Source organism: Meriones unguiculatus, chromosome 7 (genome assembly GCF_030254825.1).
Source record: "Meriones unguiculatus strain TT.TT164.6M chromosome 7, Bangor_MerUng_6.1, whole genome shotgun sequence".
Classification (NCBI taxonomy): domain Eukaryota; kingdom Metazoa; phylum Chordata; class Mammalia; order Rodentia; family Muridae; genus Meriones; species Meriones unguiculatus.
Window position 1 is genome coordinate 18013523 of NC_083355.1, and position 8517 is coordinate 18022039.

Below are 8517 nucleotides of genomic sequence, written 5' to 3' on the forward strand. Positions count from 1 at the left end.
GAGCCCAGACCTGATTCTTGGAGGATACTCTGTGCAGGGGTGGGAGAGTTTAGAGGGCTGAGAGAAGAGGCCGATGAGAACAAAAACGTCCAGTTCTAAATCTAAGAACAGGATCAGTGTGATTGACAGGAAACTTCTGGAGGGAAAGACAACTTGTCAGGGGCTACCTAGCCAGTCAGGGTGACAGAGCTGGACGCAGAGAGGAAACATTTTTGGCATCTGTGGCTCCTACCACTTCATCCTACTGCCTTGGACATCTTGTCCTAGCCTTAGCCTGGGACCCTGGTGATAGCCACAGTTCCTACATCCTAGCTCTGTGCAGTGTTCCTGCTCAACACAGGTAACTTGGGGAAGTAGGAGGCATGTCAAAGGTTTTTCTGGTTTCAGAGCATCTCTCCAGACCCCTCGGGTCACTCTCATGGCCAGACTTGGGTGTCCCTAGGAGGCAGGCAGAGATGGGCACCACCCCTAAGCTGGCCAGAATAGCAGGTCCTGGAGGTGCCTGCCGGCCACCCACAGGGAAGCCTAGTAGTGGGTGGTATTCTTTTCAGTTACCCATTGGGCCGTGTCTCATCTACCCAGAGTTAGTTTCCATGACAACGGCAAGCTCCTTACCCATTCTGTTCATCCTTAAAAGATTTCCACCCCAGCTGTCTGAGCCCGGGCTCCTCGCCCAGCTGCTGTACCAACCCACAGCTCCAGAGCCCAGGTTTAGCAGTGAACTGTCAAGCTGCCAGAGAGCGTCTCCTGGGACGCGCCTGGTAACTGCCCAGCCTTTGAAAATGTCCACATGATTGCTTCTTAATTGGATTAGAAACTAGCTCCCAGGGGCTCTCTGCTCTCCACGCTGCAGCCACATCCCTCCTCTCTTCTGGACCTCAACCTTAGAGATCCTCCCTGTCCCCTGCTGAGTGTCCGCCGCCATAAGAGTGCCACTAACCAGGACTACGGCAAAGCCAGTTATAGACACACTTGGAAAAGAAAGGCCCTGATGCCTTCAGAGAGGAGATGTGGAGATGCTCAGGGCCCACCGCCCCTCTCTCAAGCCCCAGGTAAACCTCTTCCTGGCTTCTGCACCTCGTTTTTTGCCTCTCTGCCCTTCCTCTCTACACATCATCTCCTTCACAACCCAGCTCCAAATTCCTTCCTACCAGAAATCTTCCTGTCGAAATAATTTCCCCTCTGTCTTTCTCACAGTGGCTATATTTAGTCCCTGTAACACGACTTGCCTTATGGTATATTGTGCCAAAGAGGGGGGAGATCCCTGAAGCTATTTATTTTCTGAAGTTATTTTTTGGTATGTTTTCTTTCTCTGCTGAGAAATTCTTCTAGTGAGCATATGTTGTTTATCTGCCCAGCATACAAGTCCTGATCCCTGTCTGCTGGTGACATCATATGGAAATCCTATTTCATAGGCCAGCTAGAGTCACCTCCTCAGATGATAAGAGTCTGGCCAATCAATCAATAGGTCACAGAGGTTGGCTTAAAGATGACCACATGAACGTACAGAGCCTAACAGAATTCCCTCTGGTTCTCCTGTGGACACTGCCGGCTCTTTAACAACTGTCAATTCTCTCTGTGGTACTTACTTAACAAAAACAGCTAGGAGTTGTCATGCCACTGAGTTCTGGTCAAAAAAAACAAACAAACAAAAAAAAAAAAAAACCAAAAACTTGGACAGAAGTTGCTGGGACAGATGTCTGGGCACAAACTCAGTTGGTGTGACCTCTTTCACCCTAACCTTAACTGATGCTTCTAAGATCCACAGCACCCCAACCTGAGTGGTTTCACTTCAGTCGTGTAAGAGGCTACCTGACAGTGAAGCTCACCAAGGGCTGCACTGGAGCCAGAGTGAGGGGAGGAGAGATGTGGACTGCATCACTGAGAATCTTGCATCAAGCCATGCTGGAAGCTTGGGCTGTCCCAGCATGGACGGATGGCATTTCCTGTTCCTGGCCCAGCAGGCCCACACAGGGTTTCTTTCTTTCACTGAAAGAGGCTTGAATGGAAACCTCCCAAGACTCAAATCATGTGTTCACCAGTGTCTGCCCTCCGTGCTGTGAGCTAATCCATACAATAAGATGCTTAAGTGCAGGGATGACAGGCCATAGATAGTTCTTCAAATGACCAAATTCATAATAAAAGTCAGGCAAGAGTTTGAAAAGACTTTTACATACAAACTAGACCAATTAAAGAGCAAACTCTTCCGTTATCTGCGTAGGTCTCAGGCCACGGACGCCTCTGAAGCAGCCTTCTTCTTCACCGAACCCTTCCTCCAGTACTCAGGCCTCCAGGAAGCCTGCCACATCACACCTGACTCCACCATCCTGTCTTTGCGATTACTCTGATCTGACATCTTTCCTGGGCTGCTGGACCCTGCCCAGGACCTTACACATCCTAGGCAGGTGCTCTTCCAACGAGCTACATCCCCAGTGATGACTCACTCTTTTTCACAGTTCAACCCAGCTGTGCCTAGTTCCATGAACCGTTTGGGTACTTTGTCTTCCCCCGAGTCCCACACATCGGTGAGCAGAGACCTCTCTGGACTGGAGCATTTGGGGTGTCTTTCCTTTCAGACTAGGGGTGCCCGTGGGTAGGGCTCCCCTATTAGATTGGGGTCTAGGTGCTCTACTCACATCAGACTAGAGGCCCTCTAGTCAGTGCCAGCATAAGAAAACATGGAGCCTGAACTACAAGCCTGCAGAGACAGAATGGGAAGAAGGGAGAGTGAGCAATTAGCATCAAGGGGCCATTTTCTCCTTTAGAGGAAAATGATCAACAGCCCATAAGGGCTATTTGTAAGCCAGAATTCATTATCCAATGACTCCTGCACTATTCAAACTCAGGCCCTGTCTCCTCGCAGGCAGCCGGTATATGCAAAAATGCCCTCCGTATGTAGCCAAGATTCCTTTAAAAAAATTACGATTTTTTGTTTTCTACATATTCATTAAGGCAATGGGGAGGATGTGCAAAAGTGAGCCTTCTCCTTGCACCATGTAGGTCCCAGAGACTAAACTCAGGTCAGCAGCCTTAGGAGTTGGGATCTTTGCCAACTGAGCCATCTTTCCAGCCCCCAGGATTCTGCTTATAGAGCTTTCTTCTGTCTCTTATGTATGTATGTATGTATGTATCTATCTATCTATCTATCTATCTATCTATTGACTGTTGTGTGACAACGGCTCCCTTTATTGTGAAGTTTTTTGGGTCCCAGTAGACAAATGAAAGGAGGCCCTTGCGTGTCTGGGGCCTATGGCTTCTGGATGGGAATGCCCTGTGTTGTTGATTAAGCCACCTTGTTTCTGGCCCCTGTACCTTTCCAAAGGACTAAAACCATTTCAACAGCAGCTGCACAGTGACTGGAGAGAGAATGCCAACAGGGGGTCTTCCGGAAGCTGAGGAGTTTTCAGAGAGTCAAGGAAAGCCCAGGAGCAGGGAGAAGATTACATGAAGGTGACCAGCAGGCATGCATGAGCAGAGCTTTCCTGAGCCACCAAGAGCAGAGAGTGAAGGGAATCAGGACCAAGCCCCGGAGGGTGCAGAGGCTGCCTTGTGTGTAGGGGAGGGGACTGCTTGCCTGTAGTTCCAATCTGTTTTGGTAGAAAATCAATGGGGAGATGGGCTAGACCTTGGACAGGAGAGAGACATGATAAAAATAGTGCTAATGATCCAGACATCTGCACGTGGGAGGAAGAGCATGGGGGAGACAGGCGAGCTGCTCATCCGGGCAATGCAACAGAGACTTGGTATGGGGTGTGCCTCTGGAAATGGGAAAAGCTGGGGTTTATCTGAATAACTCAATTTTTATACAGGCTTTGTTTCCCCAGTAGGCTGGGGAGGGGGTCGCTCATCATCCAGGAGCTAGTTGTGCTAAGGGTCATTACCTTTGGATGTCCCACCCATGTCCCACAGAGAACAGGGACTTCAGCTGCCCAGGATTCTTTCCATTGTCAGTAACCAATCAGGAGGCTTAGAGGAGACAAGAGTGGGGAGCTGGATGCCCAGAGGCTTTGGTCCAGGCTAAGCAAGCTGGAGAACAAGGGAGAATCATGAAGAGCTGTCAGCTTCCACATTTCCCAGGCATTCATATCCCATACCAAATAAGGAGAAAGATGGGACACATTTGTACAATAAGGCAAGACAGGGTCTCCATAGCAACAATTACCCAAAACTCCACTCCTGACAGTCGCAACAGCAGGAGCTAGCAAAGAAGACTACAGGGGTGGGAGACACGTGTGGGGGCTCAGAGAATGGTTTCCTTTTGTTCTTAAATGGAAGGAGGTCGGGGGTGGTGGTAGGGACTCAGACATCCCAGAGCAGGCTTAAGCCAAAAGCAAGGATGGGCAAAGGAGGAGCGACCCCGAGGCCTCCATGAGGAACATTCCAGGAGCATGTGCACTAGGCACGGGGACTCATCCCTCCCATGACCCACTTGGTGGGTGAGAGTTCTCCCTGGCCTCTAGGGGTGTTGGAGTGGGCTGTGGATGGACCTGACTTCCTGGGACCTTAAAGACCTTGGCTAATGTGAGTCAGGCTGAAAACTAAGTGTAGCCCACACCTGTGAAGGCGCACACCTGACGGGATGGGGAGAACGGAGTTCCAACCAGCTCCGTTCCATCTCCAGAACGTCTCATTTCCCCACCCCACCCCCGGTTAGGTGTGTGACCTACTTCCAAGATCTGTTAAGAAGCTGGGTGACCAGCAAGGAGGAGGAAATGCTTGGGCTTGATTTTGGAGTTTCTGTTGGTTTTGTTTTGTTTTGCAGTTAGAGCAGAACTCAGTGCAGACACAAGATGTACGGTCAAGCCGAAGCAGCTCAACAAGATGAACCACACCCAAGGCCATCTTTACCAGGCAGAGACAGGTGGGCGAGAGTCAGCGTAAGGAACGTGGCGGGAACCTCAAAGGTAGCCGGAGGGGAACCAGGGAGACGGGGCCAGGTGGAGGGGGGCGGTGGCTTGGTGGCTGGAGCGTCATCTGCTTCCTACCAGCAGACAGATGGTAAGCCTGGCAGAGTAAGCTCAGAGGCAGGCGGTTATGTGAAACCTCTGATGTTTATTTTAGTTTTAAGAAGTTTGGCTCTGAAAGAAAACGCTTTTTTTTTTCTTTTCTTTCAGAAAGCCGTTAAATGTAGTCCTCACTGGACCCCACACAGAATCTTCCAGTTGTCTTTGTCTGGTAGTGCCTGGAACCACCGACTGTTTTTCTGATCCTGGAGTTCAGTTTGCCTTAGTGTCTTAGGGGAAAGGGATGGGCGGGGGGGAGGTGTTTGTTTCAATCTTCATTTGGGGCACAAAGAAAAAAGCAGGTTGTATCTTTCTGAAGCAAAGAAAAATATTCCACTGTGTCTTACCAGCAGTTGGAAGGTTTTTGTTTGTTTGTTTGTTTTGTTTTGTTTTAAAAGAAAAGCACCTTCAGATACCTGCTGATACTGTGTCTCAGCCATGGAACTGTCCTGTACTGAATAAGCACCCAGGATGGTCCATCCTGTCAGCAATACCTTACACTGACTTATGACGAGAAGGAGCTAAGTTAGAACATTGCTTTAGCACATTTCCTATTCAACACTCTTTTTCTCTCAGCATCCCTCTCTCTCAAAACACCCCTCCTTTTTTTTTTTTTTTTGTCTCCTTCCCATCTCTATGACCATTCTCACAGCTGACTTTCTTCCTTCCTCTTCTGAGCAGGAAGAGACAGGTGCTAGAGAGAGGCCATGTGAGGACAGGTGGCTGAACCTTCAGGTGAGACTTTTTGGAGTGGGCTTCAGAGTAGTTACCACAGGCTGGCTCTGTCCACAACAGAGGGATAGAGAAATCCAGTTGGATCAGGATATCTAAAAGTGGCCAGCCTCTCAGGACTGACTCCTCATGCTGACCAAACTCAGCGATGGGCAACCAGAATGCATCTTCCAAAATCGTATGTAGCTGGAAAGGGCCGTGACCAGAGATTGGTGAGATGACCCAGTGGGTAAAAATACTTTTTGGGCAAACCCGATGACCCGAGTTTGATCCCCAGAATGCGAATTTTTAAAATTAAAGCTGTATGTAGCTGTGTGCATTGGTAATCCCAGCACTTCTACACTGAGATGAGAGATAGAGAGGGGGAGGAAGCCTGAAGGGCCTAGGCCAGTGAGCCTGGAGTGTTCAGCACAGCAGGAAGCATAAGAGAGAGAGCCTGCCCCAACAGGGTGCAAGGAGAGAAGAGCCTCCTGGAAGTTATCTTCAGACCTCTGCATGTATCATGGAGGGCGCAGCCCCCTTCCCCCACTACTAATAATGCCTTGCATCCCAGGAACTCTCAGACGATGGGAAGAAAAACATCTCTGCTTTTAAAAGGAGCAAAATCAACACCTGATAAGATAGGCAGCCTCACCACTCACTGGAAAGACATGTGTTCGTCCACAGCGTGGTACCATCACGCAAGCACAAAGCAAAGGCGAGCACTGGTGATACCAGGAGCAGAGGGCGCACAGCACCCCGAACTCCTCCACTGCTGGTGAGAGCGCAGTTGCATTAAGAAATGGGCAATGGTTTGCGGTGTTTCACACAGCCAAGCGTATGCTTCATCTGTGACCTAGCAGCCTCACCTTTAGGTATTTGCCCAGGAGAAGTGAAAACTTTGATTCATACATGCATAAAGATCTATGCATGAATATTTATGTTAGGTTTATTCATAGTCACCCCAAACTGAACACAACCCAAAAATACCTAAACCATAGACAAGAATAAGAATTCAGAATCTAAAATTTATGATATGGCTCAGCACAGTGGCATCACTCAGGAACCCGAGGCAAAGCAATCCCTTGAGTATCCTGGACCATGTCTTCACAAAACAAAACCAAATCTAGCTAAAGACACATGGAGTATCACCCATTCTGCAATGAAAAGAGTGAGTTACTGACAGATGTGATAACATTGGGCGCACTAAACCAAGTGTGAGAAACCAGACTGAACTGTATGATCCCATTTATTTGACATTCAGAAAAAGACAACCCACAGGGATAGCGAATACATCAGTTATCATGAGAGGTCACAGGGAAAGAATGAAAGGCTGAACTACAAAGAAGCTGCACGAGGGACTCCGATGGGCATTTCCAAGCATTTGTCAAAATTCATAGTGCCACACACTCTGTCCTAGTTAGGGGTACTACCGCTGTGGCAAAACACCATGGCCAAAAGTGAGTTAAGAAGGAAAAGGGTCTTTTGGATTATGCGTCCACACCACTGTTCGTTTTTGAAGGAACTCAGTACAGGAACTCAAACAGGACAGGAACCTGGAGGCAGGAGCTGAGCAGAGGCTAAGGAGGTTTTGCTGCTTACAGGCTTGCTCCTCGCCTGCTTTCTTACAGAATCCAGGACCAGGGGCAGCCCCACCCACAGTCGCCTGAGCCTGCCCCCACCAGTCACTAATTAAGAAAAATGCTCTACAGGCTTGCCTAAAGCTCCATCTTATGGAAGCATTTTCCGATTGAGGCCCCCCCACCCCTTTCGGATGACTCTGGGTGTGTCAAGTTGACATAAAACTAGCCAGTAAACACTCCAAAGATTTAAAATAGAACTCAAAAGCTAGATTAATAGCAAATATTTTGAAGAGAGTTTTTTTGTTTGTTTGTTTTAAGCTAGGGATAAAATGAGACAAAAATAACAAGATAGCCAGACACAGTGACGAGCAACTGTAATGCCAGCATTCAGGAAGATGACACGTTGGAAGTCAGCCTTGGCTACATAGTTTAAAATTATGTCTCAAAAAAACAGAACAATAATAAACTCAGTTTTATCTATGAAGGAGGTAATCAGAATTTAAACATTTTATCAGGGTCATCTGAGCTACACAGTGAGTTTGAGGCCACTCAGTTATGTGAGACCTTGCTTCCAAATGTATATGTAATGTATACGTAATAAGTACATGTAATAAACATACATAAACAATATCTAATAAAATAATAAATACATAACTTATAGTCTCATTTTTTCCAACAATTAGGCTGTCGAAACTTGAAAGGTACCTGCTAAAAAAACAAAACAAGATGAAGTGTTTAATTACCAAGTCAATAGAAGGCATGAGAAAAAGAAAAGCAAATGAGGTGGTTTTTTTAAAGCTCACTATATTAAATGGTAGAGATGAATCCAAATGCATTCACTATCACAAGTAAGGAAAACCCATGAAACACACAAATAAAGAAGATTACATTTTCATAACATTCAGCTACACACTATGTACCAAGGTGGATGACATGGGAAATTTGCAAGGGGAGTGGGCTGAAGGGACTAGACACAAGAAAACCAAAGCTGGCCCGGAAATACTAACAGCGCAGAGAAGTGCGACTTGCATTCCACGCCTGCACTGCATCCCCCTGATCAGTTGATGAGCGCACAAATCTGAATTTCTTCAGTCAACACATCTGAACTTCCTCACGTGTGGGGCGGTGCCTGTTGGTGCACCTGTATGTTTTCACACTTCACTGAGGACTGTCCACTGCATCTCCCAAGGCAGGGTCCCTAGCTTGGACCCAGAGCCTGC

At 47.7% G+C, this 8517-nt stretch overlaps 1 long non-coding RNA gene across 1 annotated transcript; it reads left to right on the top strand.

The window, feature by feature from the left end:
- Positions 1-816: 816 nt before the first annotated feature.
- LOC132655385 (uncharacterized) lies at positions 817-7896 on the top strand. The gene is made up of 3 exons (XR_009593198.1): positions 817-1052; positions 4763-4861; positions 5115-7896. It is a non-coding gene; the product is annotated as an uncharacterized LOC132655385 (long non-coding RNA).
- Positions 7897-8517: the final 621 nt, after the last annotated feature.